General features: G+C 34.8%; 1 long non-coding RNA gene across 1 annotated transcript; it reads right to left on the bottom strand.

Moving 5' to 3' along the window:
- Positions 1–1,486: 1,486 nt before the first annotated feature.
- On the bottom strand, positions 1,487–3,551 carry LOC145670593 (uncharacterized). Its single transcript, XR_014128352.1, has 3 exons — positions 3,476–3,551; positions 2,969–3,059; positions 1,487–1,523 (listed from the first exon to the last, which is right to left on the bottom strand). It is a non-coding gene; the product is annotated as an uncharacterized LOC145670593 (long non-coding RNA).
- Between the last annotated feature and the right edge of the window lie 14,544 nt (positions 3,552–18,095).

Here is an 18,095-nt window from a genome sequence, read left to right as displayed (position 1 = left end):
CGAATATGTGCCATGTGAAAACGAGATTCTACTCGGAATTCTTAGTGAAGACGATAAATGTATAGGACAGCAATTACTTAATATTTAAGACTATTGCATATACATTATCTTTAACATACGATACTACAAAATTTAACGAAACGATCTGTACCTTTTATCTGCGCCAATATATCGAACGATGACATCTGTTAATAAACTGCGAGCTCTGCTATTAAGATGTCCCAAATTCTTGTGCGTAGATAATACTTCTTTTCCTTGCAGTGAACTATTGAGAATCTTCTGCAAGTCCTAGAACAAGGTACTTGTGATCATAGAATTTGAAATAAAACAAAACTTAAACAACAAAAGTAAAACTATAAAATAATTTGATATCACTTACGTTAAGATCACATAAACGTGAATACGTATAACCAGACGAATTTTATTTCAAAAATTTACAAAAAGAAATTCTTGTTTTCTACGAAAAACAAAAACTAGCATGAGCATGTATGTATAAAAGTACACATATGTCCCAAATTTCGTCGAAATGGGTGTTTTTTTTTTTTTTTTTTTTGCTATCTCTGGTATTACTTGAAAAAGAATTTCATTTTCAACGCATCACAACTTTGACAATTTTTCACATGGAAATTTTATTTTGATGTCACTTGCAATATTTTCTACCAAAAAACAAATGTTTTAAATTTCATTCATATCTGTCTCGTAGTTTTTGTAAACGAACAACGCCGAAGTGCCATTTTTTGTATTCTAGAAGCGTAAGCACTAGTCGATCTACTTTTTTAAAGCCTTGCTTGCAGGGCGACCGTCCTGCCTGATAACGTTGAGTTGATTTTTAGTTTAGCGTCCCTTTCAGCAGCGAGGCTATATGAGACGTGGACCTACTGATTAACGTGGAATCCGAACCACATGAGCTCCCGCTGGAAATCGAACCCTGGTCCCCCACGCCATGCCTGATAACGTACACGTAGAAGAGTTTAATAACAGTCCAAGAGCCGATTTGAATGAATGTGGTATGAAATGAGTATATTAAATAAGGTTATAAAGAATATGAGTTATGTTTACATTGAGTTCGTCCTACCAAACACATGCTCACTCTTGCGGTCATAAAAGATGTGTGACTAACTGATTATTACGATCTGGGAAATTAAACTTTAAATCTAGTAACGGTTACACAAGCTATACAAACATACTTATATATACGTAAATCTTCTATGGAAATACGAAGAATAGGTAGTCTCTTTGAGGATAAACGGACACTTACAATCAATTTTATCTGTCTATTTCATCTGTGAAGAACCATTCAAGTGAAAATATATCTTTGGATGTGAATTTTCATCAATTTCATGGACTCTTTACGTGAAATACAAGGTAATTTTACACCAGGAACAATGTGTTTTGAAAAGTTACGAATTCCTCTTTTGCTGCACTTTCCTTCACTTGGGGGTCTTCCATCAACGGGCTATTTTTGCAGATATCTACATCTGAGGATGTATCTCTTGATCCTGCCGAACCACATACTACATCAACTGGAATACACTATAAATAAAAAAATAAAATAATACTGTAAGAATTCTATATTAACCTATCGTTATTCTCTCTCTCAAATAAATTAATTGAAGTACCTTCATTACACGTAAAAGCAATCACCCTAAGCAAACAGAAATGCATGCTGGCGTTAGGACTTCACACTTTGGCATATTTTCTTTTACAAATCACAACCAGGAGTGGACCTATATACCCGTGTAACGGCTGCGCTTAAATAATACTTGCACCCACGCTTTAAAAGTGAATTGAAACAAAAGTGGCCTGCTCGGACTGCCATTCTGATGGAGGTTTTCCTTAGTCGTACCAGGATAATGGAAGCAAGAACTGAAATATTTCCAGGTCACTACACCTCTGTCCCAGTCAGAGGGCCATAAATAAAATTCAAGGGAACTCACATAATGTCTACATCCGAAAAACGATAATTTTCTCTACTGGAATATATAATTAAAAGTTTGAAATCATAAAATATGAATACGCAACTTACCACTGTCCTAATTGCTAATATATATTATAATAGTGTAATATTTCAAGAGCTTTTCGACTGGCATGTTCACGCGAATCTTCTGTATATTAATAACATGTTATAAAATGCGAGAGATGTTCAACTCAAGGTAAGAAATAAGAAGTAAGGAAGAAATTAACAATATTTATATATTCATTTGAAGACACAATTGAACTCACTTGTGAATGCTCATCGCATCACTGTGTCTTACACCATTTTTTTTTTTTTTTTTTTTTTTAACAATTTGAGGAAAAGTATCTCAGCAACCTGATGCTTTGATCATGGAATCTGTTTAAAGAAAGAAAAATAGTATATATTGTTTCTTTTCTTCCTTTTTTCTTAAAAAAATTCAGTTAAAAGTCACTTGCATTTTATAATAAGTTTCTCATATGCGGGAGGACGGTAGGAAAGTTCTCGAAATAAGGGCTATTTCAATTTATACGAGCGACTGGGACACTTACCCTTTAATTATCTTACCTATTTATTAACAATATTCCAAATACAGCCGAAAGGCATTTCACATTGAAACAAATAACAACAAAGGAAGGAAAGGAGCTTCGAAGTCGGCGAGGCGGGTCATATATTCAAGATACCATCCAGACATATGCCTAATGAAACTAAGAAAAACCCTAGAAAACAATTGTTACGATAGCCTGCCTCAGGATTCGAACCAGGGACCTCTGCATACGCTAATCACTCACCCACTCTCGCTCGGTTAACTACTAACTGCAATAGCACACAAAATGCTTATCTTTAACTATTACCATTTTTCCATGCTCATTCTTCATTTTCATGCAATAAAACAGATAAATATTAATCCGAAAATAAATGTTTAAACATGTTTTCTAGCGGTGTTAGTTGGATGTGTCTAATTAAAAATACTTTTCTACGTAAGTCATTGAGATAGAATTACAATCTACTCACAAGGTTCCTCGTAACAATACAATGTGCTTCCATTTGCATTGCTTATCCTATCTCCACCACCAACACTAGGGAAAAAGGAAATAGTTGTCACCTGGAATAAAAGTTTATTATTAGCTTCATTAAATACAATGATTATAAAATATAAATGCATATAATTACATAGCGCAACTGCGTACGCGCCTAATTTCCCTTAAAGTGTTAACTACTGTTGAGAAGTGGACCTACTGATTAACGAGGAATCCAAACCTCATGAGCTCCCGCCGGGAATCGAATCCCGGTCTCCCACGCCAAAGGCGCGTATATTTTAATTTGGGCACTGTAAGGTGTTTATATTTACAAGTAAAACACTTTGCTGAAAAAAATAGTGAGTATTATACCCAACACTTTCTCTACCGATTAAAATCGTAATACGGTTGACAATACACCTATGAATACGGTATTACAGGTACAATGATAACAAAGTACGATTATATTTGAGAAAAATAATAAGATATCAGTTATTTCTACCTCGCTATCACTAAAGGTACTGCCTTCTGAGCTGTGTGACAGGAAAGACACAGGGGATGAAGAAGTGGGAGATTTCATTTTCTGTTCCTTGTACAATTTATATTTTGATATAAATTTCATTCGTGGTCCAACTTTAGGAATTAATTCCTTTATTGCATCCACAGTTAAATTTTCGAATGTCTCATCATCGATTTCTTCCTCTGAAATTATAACAAATGTTTATTCAATGAAATACACAGATTGCACAAAGCTCCTATTTAACGAACAATATAAAGATTATGTCGGAATCTATGGTACACGATGCTGGGTGAACATAAATTTTGAGCTCCTTTCGGGAATCGAATCCGTCACTCCTCACACCACAAGCGCTAGACAAAACAAACTGGATGTGAAGAAGCTCTAAGGAAATAAAGAAATATGAATAAAACTTCCCTGAAATAAGAAAAAATTGAATCCTGCAACTCTTCATTCTTTCAATTTAATTTTATAAAACGACATGATAAAATTAGGCAGATTATACAAATATGTTCAACTTTTTGTCACGTCTTAGCAATTTTCTTCAATGTCATTCAAACCGGTTAGCATCTTAAAATATAGGTCCTGAGCAACATCTTTCCCATATTCCTATCTTTCAGTTGTGGGTCAGCTTCTTTAAGCCAAATGGCTCTATATTAAAAAAAAAAAAAAAAAAAAAAAAAAAAAACTCTTCGGAAATACAGCTTAGTGATTGCATGTACAAAACGTATTTATCCTACTTGGAAGTTGGGATACTGAAGGTCTGTCCTGAAGAGGCAAAGTAGAACTAAGGAGGTACTGTTCTGTGCCTTTTCTCTTGATATTATTTCTTCATTTGTTTGGTCTTTCGGAAAATCTTACTTTTGATGACTTCAATATGTGAATGGAATTAAGGATCTGTCAATGCTAATGAAGAAAGCATAATTACTATTGCAAAAATATCTTTAATTGAGTAACCAGGAATGAAGTATAAAAATCTAGCTTCATGTACCGCAGTTATGCCCTGTATGTTGATGGAGAAGAATCAACAAAGAAACAGCTGCTAAATTAAGAAAACCAAAGACAGGTCTTTTGTAATGGAACACCAAATCTTGGGAGTTACAGGTATTGTGATCTCAGAAATAAGCTGAGAAGAGGTAGAATATGCTTTAAAGAAAATGAAGACAGGGAAAGCAACTACAAGCTAAAACATGGGTGCTTAGGACCAGAAGTTGTCCTACCGCATACTATGGGATCTAATGAAAACAGTTTACAGACAAGAGAAAAATGCCAAGTCAGTGGAGAGAGAGAGAGAGAGAGAGAGAGAGTAGTACTGTATCTATATACAAAGAGAAGGAAGATGTACAAAATTGTGAAAATTACCGAGGAATCAAGCTGATGCCACATACAATAAACACTTGGACGATGAAGATTTAGAAAGGAAATTAAATAGAAAAACAACAGTTGAATCCATGCCACAGATGAGTACAACTGATGCAATCAGTGGCGTCATTAGCTCTTAAATATTAGGGGGGGGGGAAACACATGATATATCTCACATGTGCAAGTTATTTTCTAATTACATACTATGATTTGGTTTAATTTTATCGAAATAAATTAATGATATACCGTAACTCATGCAGTGCAAATAATAATAAAAAAATAAATAAATAAAATACTGGCCAGCTGGTTACTTTATACACGACACAGAAAATTATGGGGGGGCATGTCCCCGTCACGCTAACGACGCCCGTAGATGCAATCTTATTAAAGCAAACAATGGAAAAGCGTCAGGGAAAGCAATAAGGATGCAGTATTTACTGAATGGGCAAAGACGTAAGACAGAGTACCAAGTCAGGAAGTTTGGAGGTATATGAAAGGAAAATGGAACTCCAGTAAAGTACAGGAAGTTTGTTCAAGATCCGTATACAAGAGCTAGTGTCCCGGTAAGAAGCAGTGTAGAAATAATACATCTTACTGCATTTAGAGTTGGACTGCACTATGGTTCGGAAATCTCTATCTGGTAGCCCAAAACGCAGCAGCCCAATACGAGCATAACCTAACCTTAACTACCCTACGCCAGAGGTCACAAAACTATCTGGATATGTAAGTCCCTCAATAATGAATAGGCACGAAACGAATATAATTAAAACGTAACTAACTCAAGGAAGCAGTCACAAAACTAGCTGTGTGTATTTTTGATTATTATCTGTCAGAGGTGTTGGTTGGTGTAAACCAAGATGGTTTAAATTTTAAAAAAATCCAATTGGTTTAAGCCAAAAATATAAAATAAATGGTTCACAGCCAGAGTGAACACAAATTATTAGTATCTTTATTCGTTTCTAAGCAATTTAAATTAGGACGCTCTACTTCGGATGCAGTGAACTACGTGAATTAAAGTAATCTTCTGTAATCTGTATAATCTTTTGAAATTGTCCATTTATTTCAATTATGAAATGAAATATTTAGTTTAACGTGCCACGTTTATACACCGAAGCTAAGAGAGACGATGATGATGAGTAATGACTGAAATGGTGGAATGGAGAAAGTAGGAGGAAATGGGAGAACCCCGAAAAAAACTACGCACACGGTGTTGTCCGACAGACGGCCCACTGGCGCGAGCTGGGATCGAACGAGGGACCCCACGCACCAGAGGTGAACGCTCTACCACTGAGCCACCGTGGCCCCTTATTTCAATTATAAGTCTGTAAAGTGATTTCGCTTATGCAGTTGTGTATGCTTTTGTCCTGAAGTGACGCAAAATATGCACAAGTATGCAAATTGATTAAACATATTTCTATCACGTGTCCTAAGGTTTAGTCTATAAACTCATCGCCTTCCTAATCAAGGGATCCCGAGTTCAAGTCCAGGTGAAGAACAATTTCTCTTGGATGTAAACCGAGTAGTGATTCAGGTCCAAAATTAAACTGTATTTCCCGTCCTTCATAACCTCACTGTTGAATAAGGATATATGGACCAGACATTTTCATTAATATGTAATCTCAACAAATAAAGTTTAAAGTGGAATAACGATGACCCCTAATATTTTTTTTTTTTTAAAGGAATAAAGTAATTTGAGGGTACTGGTGCTATTGAGCTCGATTTCAACCTCAAGAAAAAACAGTAACCCGGTCAAACTCGAAGGCAAATGTCAACTAGCTGTTTTCCTCGCAATCGATGACTTCCAATTCCAACATGTGCAGCAGCTGTGCTAGTGATTGGTAGATTCCAGGGAAGATATTTTTCGGGAATATTCCCTGGGAAGATTCCCAAAATGGGAATTTATGTACAATCAAAAAGAAAATTGTATTCTATTACTATATTATGATTTCAAAGTTAAATTAATTTTCATATCACAGCATATTAGCCTATTACTGTTGTCCACAGAGGATTCTTTAAAATCTATATATTCTGAACGTACTATGTTACTTTATTAACACTTTATTATATTTAGAGAAAGCATAAATGTATATTTATTTACAATATGTTCTAACAATTAAATATGTGTGACAAATTATATAGTAACAGTTTAAATTTATACGTAAGTGGATTTGCTCAGCTTGATTCTATTACTGATATTATAAACACATTAAATTTACAAACCAATTAGATTGGGTAAATGCTAGAAGATACATGTCTCACCAATTTATCAACATTTGCGCATACATATTTATGTTCACAAAATTTGCAAGATACTTAGGCCGTGTCCAAAAGATACAAGTGTGCATTCGAAGTACGCTTATTTCCGGAACTGACGTCACCTAGTGTGCGTCAAAAGGTTCAAGTTCACAAGTCTGCGAGTGCATAGTACGTAGTGTGCGAGGATGTACACTACGTTAGCACACTTGCGTACTTAAGATGGCAGTTCTTAGTAGTAGGAACAGCAATAATGTCAAAGTGACTTAATAAAATTTTAAAAGACATTTTTAATACTTTTTTTGAGGTGAATATATATGTGGGCTAATCTAATAATAATTTACTTGATAAATATACAAATTAGTGATTTTACAAGTGGAATATAAAAATGTTACGCAAATAACAAACGTACTACGTTGTGTTCTTTGAGTATGCAATGGAGTATAGGAAAAGCAACCAAGTGTTTATTTAATAATGCTATAAAGGCATTTGTCTTTAAATATTACATGGTTTATGTAGCTTATTTGAAATAATTACACTATCGGTAATGGAGCTATTTGCACGTAAATGACAAATTTTAATGGCGTATGAATTAAAATGTTAAGTTCTAACATATAATAATGATTACCTAGATTATTCATTTCTCTATAGCTACAGCTACAACTGCAGGTGCAATGTTAATTCGTAGGTAGATAGGCCTAATTTTCTAGTTTTGATTCTAAACAAATTCCTTTCAAAGCGTATATTTCCTTGCGCTTGAGAGACTGTAATATACCAATTACCATACATTTTGTATTTTTGACAGCTGCCCAAAAGTGAAGTACAGATCAAAAATTTCTTTCTCCACATTTATCAAAGATTTCATAAATTCCTCTGGGTAAGTCTTTACTTTGGCCACTTTATTTTTTTTTTATTTTTTATTTTTTTGATTCTTCGATTCAGCGATTTGATCTTTCGGTTCCGGTTTTGAGAACAGGAACCAACCTAATAGTAAATAACTTATAAGTTAGTTACTGGGTTGGTTCCTTTCTCTACCAAAGTTTAATATTTAATTCACATAGTATTGTTGAGCGAGCGTCAGCGAGTGAATGCAGGTTAGAGGCTCGCAAGGCATATCTTTTCAGTCTTGGTTACGAATCGGTTCATTGGATGAAATGGCCAAAGTAAAGACTTGCCTTCCTTTTAATTCATATAATCCCATTACGGTACCCATTATGAATTGATTATGAACAAGTAATTCCTTCCGTATAGTTGAACAATGAGGGCCACTACGTTGCATACTGTTTTTTTTTCCATAAAAACGTCTCTTTCTTTTCATAAAATTCTTATTAGGTTAATAGTAGCTTTTTATGGTTATATTTGGACGAGGGGATTTGTTTCGTTAATGAGTAAACATTTTCGTAGTGGGAAGAATGTCGGAGAGACTGCGGATATATTTCAAGAAAGATGTAGGGCACCGAAAGCATAGTGAAGTGCACGCAAATGTTGAAGTGTATACAATGTACTGAACTCAATTTAAGCGGGCTTATAAGATCGTAATCTTGAGTACACGTGATCCTTATAAATTGGTATTTCATAGTGACATAATAGCTTTTTCCTGTAAATCCTGGTCCTCATGTTGTTGAACTCCACCACTTCTTTCCTTGTCATCCTTGTAAGTGTTAAATTTGGTGTACCTTAACAATATGGAGACACTATTTTTAAGATTTACGAGTAAAATCTATAGATTCACAAAGAAAGAGTAACATATAAGGAACTTCAACATCAGCATAATATGGTAGAAATAGTCTATTCAGTATGCCTGTAACTGAAGCAATACAGTAGAACGACGACAATTATAGTGTCATTCTTGTGTATCTACTGTACATAAAGGAATTATACTCAATATGAACTCTCCCAAAGTGGATTTGAGCCACATTATTGTAAATAGCGATATCCCCTCGGTGTCCTAACGCTTTTGCAAATTGCCTACTTTCACCTGCAATAAAATTCTTAATATACTTCGCAACAGTGTTATCAGCGCCCTAACCACCAGTGCTGCTTTTCTTCCGGGGGATTAATAAATATTAGGAAGCATGTCTAATAAAATAGAACCGCCAATAGTTTAGTGGTTTTTATACTGATAAATATTTGCAGATACTGCAAAGCTGAAGCTGTTGGCATACATGAAAGAAACCATTAAGTCATTTTATGGTTACCCCATATTGTCAATCTGTAGATATATTTATCTTTAATATAACTGGAAAGTCATTCATCTAAAAAAAAAAAAAAAATAGTTAATTTTTCTAGTACGCGAAATTCTCCCTTCTTTTGTTATCAATGTTCCATATTCCACCGGCGCTGTAAACAAGTGTGGATCAAAAGCTAATTTGACGAAGTGTACACTATTTAGTGTGCACTTCATTTGTAAACTTCGAGTGTGCATTCTCGAAGTGTGCACTATGCACTTTTGGACACGGCCTTACTTATCTTTATATTATAGCACGTAACATTGCCATACACGACCTTTCATTCTACCTTTCTCGAAATTCAATACGTTAATTCATATGTAAAAGAAGTCCGAGTACCTCTTCAGAATTCAAGTCAGATGGAGGAGACACACCGACGTCTATTACTAATGGTAGTTCAGGGTTTATTAATATTACTTTATTTCTACATAATTCTAAATTACTTTACAAAATGGTTCGTTCCTTTTCATCATTTGTAAATTAGTACTTTGCTAATTTTGGCTGTTCTTTAGCATTGGGGGGCAGCTTTTGCACGTACTCTTTTGCGATATTCTATTCCGATGCTGTTGTTTTATGGTTTCATACGTTAAATTACGTTACCAACATTAAATTCAGACAACATTGCAGAGCGAGCGTTAGCGAATGAAGGCAGGTTAGAGCCCCACATGGCACGTTGTTTTCTATCTTCGTTACTAACAATTAACTTTCTTTTCTCACATAAATCACTTGCACTTACCTTTCCGTTTTGTATAAATCCCCTACTACCTTAAAAAATATATGTTCGATACTTTCTTGACTACTTGAACATCACTATCAACTCATTTCTTCCGTAAATCATCGTATTTTTTGCTAGTTTTGGCCTCCAATACTAAACAATTACCCTACTTTTTAGTGCAAATGGAAATGGAACTTAAAAAATCATATTATTAGTTAAATAAAGTACCGTCAAATAATTTTTAAAATTTTTTAACTGCCAAATTCTTAAAACCTAGAACTAAATCATAATATTTTAAAATAAGTAATTTGTCATATGGTTCTTATAATTTGGAAGATAAAGTAAAGAAATGGAAATAAATTCCTTCCCGGGAATTTATAGGCCAGGGAAAAAACCCGGGAATATTCCCATTTTTAAATTCCTTCCCACCGGGATTATTCCCATTGCCCATCACTAAGCTGTGCGTGTTACTGCAGACTAGCCTTCGGCTAGCTGGAGGTCTCGCACCTAGATCACCGTTTACTCCGACTACGGTCTCGCACCTTATAAACCCACAAGTATGCCAAATTTCATCCGCAGATGTTCAGGTTAAGTCTAAGCATTTTGAGATGTAGAAGATATGATATTAAATAACTGTGAGTTTTCAGTTTTCTAAAATAAATAATATATAAATAAAAAAAATTAAAAAATCCCTGTATAATTAGATATTATTTTTGGTCAATAACTTGCATATCGCTATCAAAAGCTTGCAAGCATACCGAATTTCAAGCTTTTGTTCCAATTTCAATTACCTAAAACATGAGATTTTATGTCCAAAACAAACATGCATTTAAATAGCACCGAAAATCTTTCTTTTTATTTTAGAATTACCCTAAAAACTAAAAATATTTACTTTTGATATTTTTCTGTGAGTTACTTCCAGAAGGCTACAAACATGCCAAACTGTATCACTCTAACCTTCGGGCTACATCATTTAACTTAATAATTTTTCATAATTTTGGGCTGTAGAAGGTATCTCCATATTAATAACAAGGGAAGATTTTTAACTTTCCCAAACAACCTCACTGAACTAGGAAATGTATAGTTTTGGTGATTTACTTAGTTAATTTTATGAAAACCCTACATGAATACCGAATGTAAAGTATTTACTCAAATACAATTTCCTAAGACTTTTTTTTTAAAGTACACCGAAATAAGATGGGATTTTTACTCATTCTTCCTTTTCACCTACTAAAAAGAAAAAAAAATCCTGTATATTTTCTCTTAAGGCTATATGTATGCCAAGTTTCAACTTTCCACGTCAACCGCCAGTTCCATTATTTTGTCAGTTAATTCATGTAATTTTATGAATTATAGCTAAATTGTATTAGTTAATCTATTATATAAAAGAGAACGCACAAATCCTTTGTTAGCTCATCACGCTAATACGGCTGAACCAATTTCTTTCATTTTTGGGGGGTTATTAGGATTTGGACCCTAGATGGTTTTTATCATATCACTTTAATTTTTAATTACCAGTGTCTTGAGATAATTGACCATTCAAGTGTCCATAACGTACAAATCCTTTGTTAGTTCATCATAGGTATAAAAATAAACGTATTTATATGCAACCCGCATGACCGTGTCACTCGGCGGGTTAACATAAATGACAGGCGATATAATGTTAACATTTACTGCCAGTAAAAATTATCTAAGTAACAACGTTTATTGCGTTCCGGGGTGACCGCAGCGAAGCGGGGTGAACGCTGCTAGTTGGTTATAAAAAAAATGGCACGATAAAAAGTTTGAAACTTCCGGCTTTTATCCTAACTTAACGTACGCTCTAATGCAACGTGTGAACCAAATAATTTCTAAGGGGAAGTTCTAGAACACAGGTTCCCCATATAGGTTAGCAAGGTTGGTTCCTTTCTGGACCAAAATTTAAATTTTATTTCACAGAATATTGCTAGCGAGCGTCAGCAAGTGAAAGCGGGTTAGAAGATCGCAAGATACGTTGTTTTCTGTTTTTATTACAGCTAAATGGGAAGTGGGACATGTGTTCTAGAACCTTGTAATTTCTATGACGTTTATATTTTCTTCTCGCTTATTACAAAGCTAAGGCATTACTGCCGCATCGCCGGACCAGTATTAAAATCGATAAAAGTACCAAAATGTACTATATACGGTTATATTTCGTTGGATTACATTAACTTACATTAGATTACCTCACATTAGGATAAGGGCATAAAAAACTACAGTGCAAAAAACACAAACCAACTTGTGCTAGGTGGCCACTAAGTTCACGAATGCTATCTAACCGAGTCAAGGCAGGGCGGAGCTAGCGGACCAGCGCGGTAGTGTGCCCGAAGGGAGCAGGCGCGTCAGCGACGATGTGTATTCGCGTAAGCGAGGGTACTGAAAACATCTGGTTTCCGCAATCATATACATTTAAATAGCACTTGCCAAGGTATCATACTAATAATGCTTTACTTGCAGAAACAGAAGTCACTTACCTTCAAAATCGTGAACAGTTTCTTGGGGGCTTCTTTCCTTAAACAAGTACTCAGCTAAATAGCCCTCTAAATGGTTTTCCTTCTTCCCTGACGCTGTAAAATAATACGCTCCCTTTCCTTTCTGTATTTTCAATTCATTTCCACATTTTCCACACACCGTCAGTAGTAATTGCATGACGAGGCAAATTTGGACTTTGACCCCGATCTTTATGACGTCATAGGTCAAAGGTCAATGACCTTGGCCCGGGTTCAATGACCTAGAGGTACCTAGGACGACCCCCTCTAAATTTCGGCAGGGGTACCATGGCCCACCCCCTAAATTTTGGCAGGGGTACATAGGACCACCACCCTTAAATTTTGGAAATTGCCAAATCTAAAAATTGGGTATGGTAGCCTAGGACCATAGTATGTACCTCTATCAGTATGGGTGTCTACATCGTTCCCTTTCATGGGTAAAAAAATTGCCAAATATTCAAATTTCGGGGGTTTTGACCTAATTTATCCCCTTTGATGAGGTGTTATTACCCTATATGGATATATGTGCGTATACAGGGGTCCATTACCTTTCATAAGACATGGGTATATTAATGCACCCCTTGAAAAATTTGGGAGGAGTACATTGGCCCACCCCTTAAATTTTGGAAATCGTCCAATTTAAACATTTGGTATAATAGTATAAAACCCTAATATGTATTATGATAAATTTGGGTGGTCTACCTCGTTCCCTTTTAGGGGTATAAAATTGCCCAAAATATAAACGTAAGCAATACGTTATACCACGTGTTTGGTTTTTGGTCGATTTTATCCCCTTTGATGACGTGTTATTATCCTATATAGTTATATGGTCATGTATAGGGGTCCATCCCCTATTATAAGACATAGGCACATTTGTGCACCCCTTTAAAAATTTGGGAGGGGTACCTTGGCCCACCCCTTAAATTTTGGAAATTGCCCAATTTCAACATTGGGTATTATAGTACTGGACCCTAATATATATTACTATAAATTTTGGTGGTCCACCGCGTTCCCTTTTAGGGGTACAAAATTGCCAAAATTTTAGTACAACCACGTGTTTGGTATTTGGTACATTTTATCCCCCTTTGATGAGGTCCTATTACCTTATATGGTTATATGGTCATATATAGGGGTCCATTATCTATCATAAGACATGGGAACATTGGTGCACTCCGGGAGGGGTACCTTGGCCCACCCCTTAAATTTTGGAAATTGCCCAATTTAAACATTGGGTATTATAGTATAGGACCCTAATATGTATTATGATAAATTTGGATGGTCCACCTTGTTCCCTTTTAGGGGTACAAAATTGCCAGAATATAAACGTAAGCAATACGTAGTACCACGTGTTTGGTTTTTGGTCGATTTTATCCCCTTTGATGAGGTGTTATTATCCTATATAGTTATATGGTCATGTATAGGGGTCCATTACCTTTCATAAGATATGGGTATATTGGTGCACTCCTTTAAAAATTTGGGAGGGGTACTTTGGCCCACCCCTTAAATTTTGGAAATTGCTCATTTTATATATTTGGTATTATAGTATTGGACCCTAACATGTATTATAATAAATTTGGGTGGTCCACCTCGTTCCCTTCTAGGGCTACAAAATTGCCAAAATATAAACGTAAGCAATACGTTGTACCACGTGTTTGTTCTTTTGGCCCAATTTATCCTCTTGGATGAGGTTCTATTACCTTATATGGTTATGTATAGGGGTCTATTTCCTATCATAAGACATAGGTACATTTGTGCACTCCTTTAAAAATTTGGGAGGGGTCCTTTGACCCACCCCTTAAATTTTAGAAATTGCTCATTTTATATATGTGGTATTATAGTACTGGACCCTAACATGTATTATGATAAATTTGGGTGGTCCACCTCGTTCTCTTTTAGGGGTACAAAATTGCCAAAATATAAACGTAAGCAATACGTTGTACCACGTGTTTGGTTTTGACCTAAGTTATCCCCTTGGATAAGGTCCTATTACCTTATATGGTTATATGGTTATGTATAGGGGTCTATTCCCTATCATAAGACATAGGTACATTTGTGCACTCCTTTAAAAATTTGTGAGGGGTACCTTGGCCCACCCCTTTAATTTTGGAAATTGCTCAATTTAAACATTTGGTATTATAGTATAGGACCCTAACATGTATTATGATAAATTTGGCTGGTTCACCTCGTTCCCTTTCATGGGTACGAAATTGTCAAAATATAAACGTAAGCAATACGTTGTACCACGTGTTTGGTTCTGACCTAAGTTATCCCCATGGATGAGGTCCTATTACCTTATATGATTATATGGTTATGTATATTGGTCCATTCCCTATTATAAGACATGGGTATATTGATGCACCCTTTAAAAATTTGGGAGGGGTACCTTTGCCCACCCCTTAAATTTTGGAAATTGCCCAATTTAAACATTTGGTATTATAGAATAGGACCCTAACACGTATTATGATAAATTTGGCTGGTTCACCTCGTTCCCTTTTATGGGTACGAAATTGTCAAAATATAAACGTAAGCAATACGTTGTACCACGTGTTTGGTTTTTGGCCCAATTTATCCCGTTTGATGCGGTCTTATACCGTATATGGTCATATGGTCATGTATATAGGTTCATTCCCTATCATAAGACATGAGTACATTGATGCACCCTTTAAAAAATTTGGGAGGGGTATCTTGACTCATCCACTCAGTTTTAGAAATTGTTTAATATAAGCATTTGGTATCTTCGTACAGGTCTTCAATATGTACCACTATAAATTTGGATGGTCCACATCGTTCCCTTTCATGGGTAAAGAACTACCAAAAATCAAATTTCGGAGGTTATTGACCCTTTGATAAGTATTTAGCACGTTATATGGTTTATTACCTTTATATGTTTTTGTTCTCTTTTAAATTTGGGAATTATAAAATAACATAATTTGGTAAACGTTTTCTAGGACCCATTGGTGTTCCTCTTATGGCCAAATATTCAAAATTTAAAGGTTATTGACCGGCTTTATTATTGAATAACTACAGGATTTATTACTTTTTCATAAGACACAGGTGTATTTGTGTACCAATCTTAAATTTTGGGAGGGGTACATTTCTTATTGTCATATCAATAATTGGTAATTGTTCTTAAAATTTTATAGTATTTCATTCATTGGGTAAATTATTATGATCACGTGATCAGTTATTGACCTATGATGGGATTAGGAGTCCAGGACATTGGTACATTGAAACTTTGTAGGATAATTTGAGAATGCGTCATTGGTATTGATTATTACAGCCAAATATAAACGTAAGCAATACGATGTACCACGTGATTGACCTTGATGAGGTAGTGTACAGGGATACATAGCTAACCTTATTGAATCTTATGACATAGTCTTAAGGGAATACATGCTACAACACTGGCAAATTTATTGTTGATGTAATTTGATTGGTTGATCACTATCTTTCGTGCAATCTGATTGGCTGATCACTATCTTTCGTGCAATCTGATTGGTTGCTGATTTTCAAATCTTTGCTGCATTCAGTTTTAAGATTTGTTTAACATTTAAAAAGTTTGAAACTTTGGTTTGACATTTTTTCGTTTGATATTTTTAGTTAAAAATGTTTGTTTCAGAATTTTGTTTGAAATTTGTTTCAAAATTTTTTGTTTGAAAATTTTTTTGTTTGAAAATTTTTAATTTTTTTTGTTGCAAAATTTTGTTTAAAATTTTCGTTTGAAATTTTTCGTTTGTAAATTTTTTTTGTTTGGAATTTTGTTTTTTCAAAATTTTGTTTGAAAATTTTTTTCGTTTTAAAATTTTGTTTGAATTTTTCGTTTCCAAATTTTTTCGTTTCAAAAATTTTGTTTCAAAGTTTGGTTTGACATTTTTAAAAGTTTGTGCACTCATTAGTAAAGAATCGGAACTGTTTAGAAATAAAACCTCTGGCAACATTGTGGTGCAATAGTACACATCAGAATATGGGGTTGTACTTGAAATGAAAAAACACAATTCATTGAAATGGATCATTTTATTACACTCCACATACATCCATACCAGATAGTGGTTCTGGATATTGTCGATACAATGTATTTTGAACTTCTTGCACTAGTTTGTCTTTAGCGTATAATTTTAATTCCAATTGAAGTCTTTTAAGGTCTATTGCGATATCAATTGGTGGAAACTCAATGTCCATTTGATCACAAATAAACTGTTTATCAATACAGTTATGCACCCACGAACGATGTTGACAACCATCACAATATCTAGATACATGTTGTACAATATGCATAACACATTTTTCAAAATAGTACTTTTTCAGGAATATACTTGTTTTGTTGCACACTTCCACTGCATGTTTAACACACTGAAATACGCTGATGAATTTGTTCCATTCAGTTTGTGTTAGATACACCATGTTGCGAGGTACATGGAATGTACTCTTTTTACGTAACAGCACCATCTTCTCTTCGAGGACTGTACGCTGCACCACTTCATGATTTGAGCCTAATGATTTGACTATGGTCACATTTAGCTCATCATGAAAATAATCGTTCATTTGGTCGATTCGTGAACATAATATTTGCCATTCTTCACAGGTCAGTTGTACACCAAATTGTTCTGCTTTGCCCAATCGAATTACTGGTTCAAATGTTCTAGCACTGATACCAATCATCACATGTTTTGTTTGAAATATATTTTTTGGATAATAGCTTGCGAAGATGAACTCTTTATCGTTAGAAGTACACATCTTTCCTCCTGAAAAGCACTTGCTCAAATGATTTCGTGGGATGACAGTGTATTGGTTGATTTATAGAACTACGGCTGACGTCATTGGAAAGGAATGTGCTGACGTTTGAATTCATGGTTTCATCACAGTTGCTGACGTCATGCTGACCAACCACATTCATACAACTATGTCTGACGTCAAAGGAATGTGCTGACGTTTGAATTCATGATTTCATCACAATTGCTGACGAATCGGGCTGTGTACTAAATTCAAATTGATGACTTCGACCCAAGAATCCTTTGTAACATAAAGATACAGATCCAGTGTTTAAGAAACGCAGCAGTTCTTCTTGTTTTGATGCTTCCATGGGAAAATATCTTGCTGGTAAAATTATATTCTTATCATTTTCAAGCTTCACTACGATTCTTAATCCAAACTTTGTAGGGATCATTTGGCTAGCTAAGATTCTATAAGGTACATTCTGTTGTAAATCAGTAATCTTGGTAAATGATTTCATCACATCACGTGTGTTTAGAAACTGCAGACAAGTAGCCATGATGATGTTATCATGAATACTAACTCGAACGATACTTATATATGATGCAAAACTGATGACGTTGCATCATGTTCTGACGTGTACTATTGCACCATAATGTTGCCAGAGGTTTTAGTTCTAAACAGTTACTACTAATGAGTGCACAAACTTTTAAAAATGTCAAACCAAACTTTGAAACAAAATTTTTGAAACGAAAAAATTTGGAAACGAAAAATTCAAACAAAATTTTAAAACGAAAAAAATTTTCAAACAAAATTTTGAAAAAACAAAA

This window comes from Thermobia domestica, chromosome 14, assembly GCF_964235325.1.
Source record: "Thermobia domestica chromosome 14, izTheDome1.hap1.1, whole genome shotgun sequence".
NCBI lineage: Eukaryota > Metazoa > Arthropoda > Insecta > Zygentoma > Lepismatidae > Thermobia > Thermobia domestica.
The sequence above is the reverse complement of the archived record's forward strand: the minus strand, read 5'-3'. Positions and strand labels throughout refer to the sequence as shown.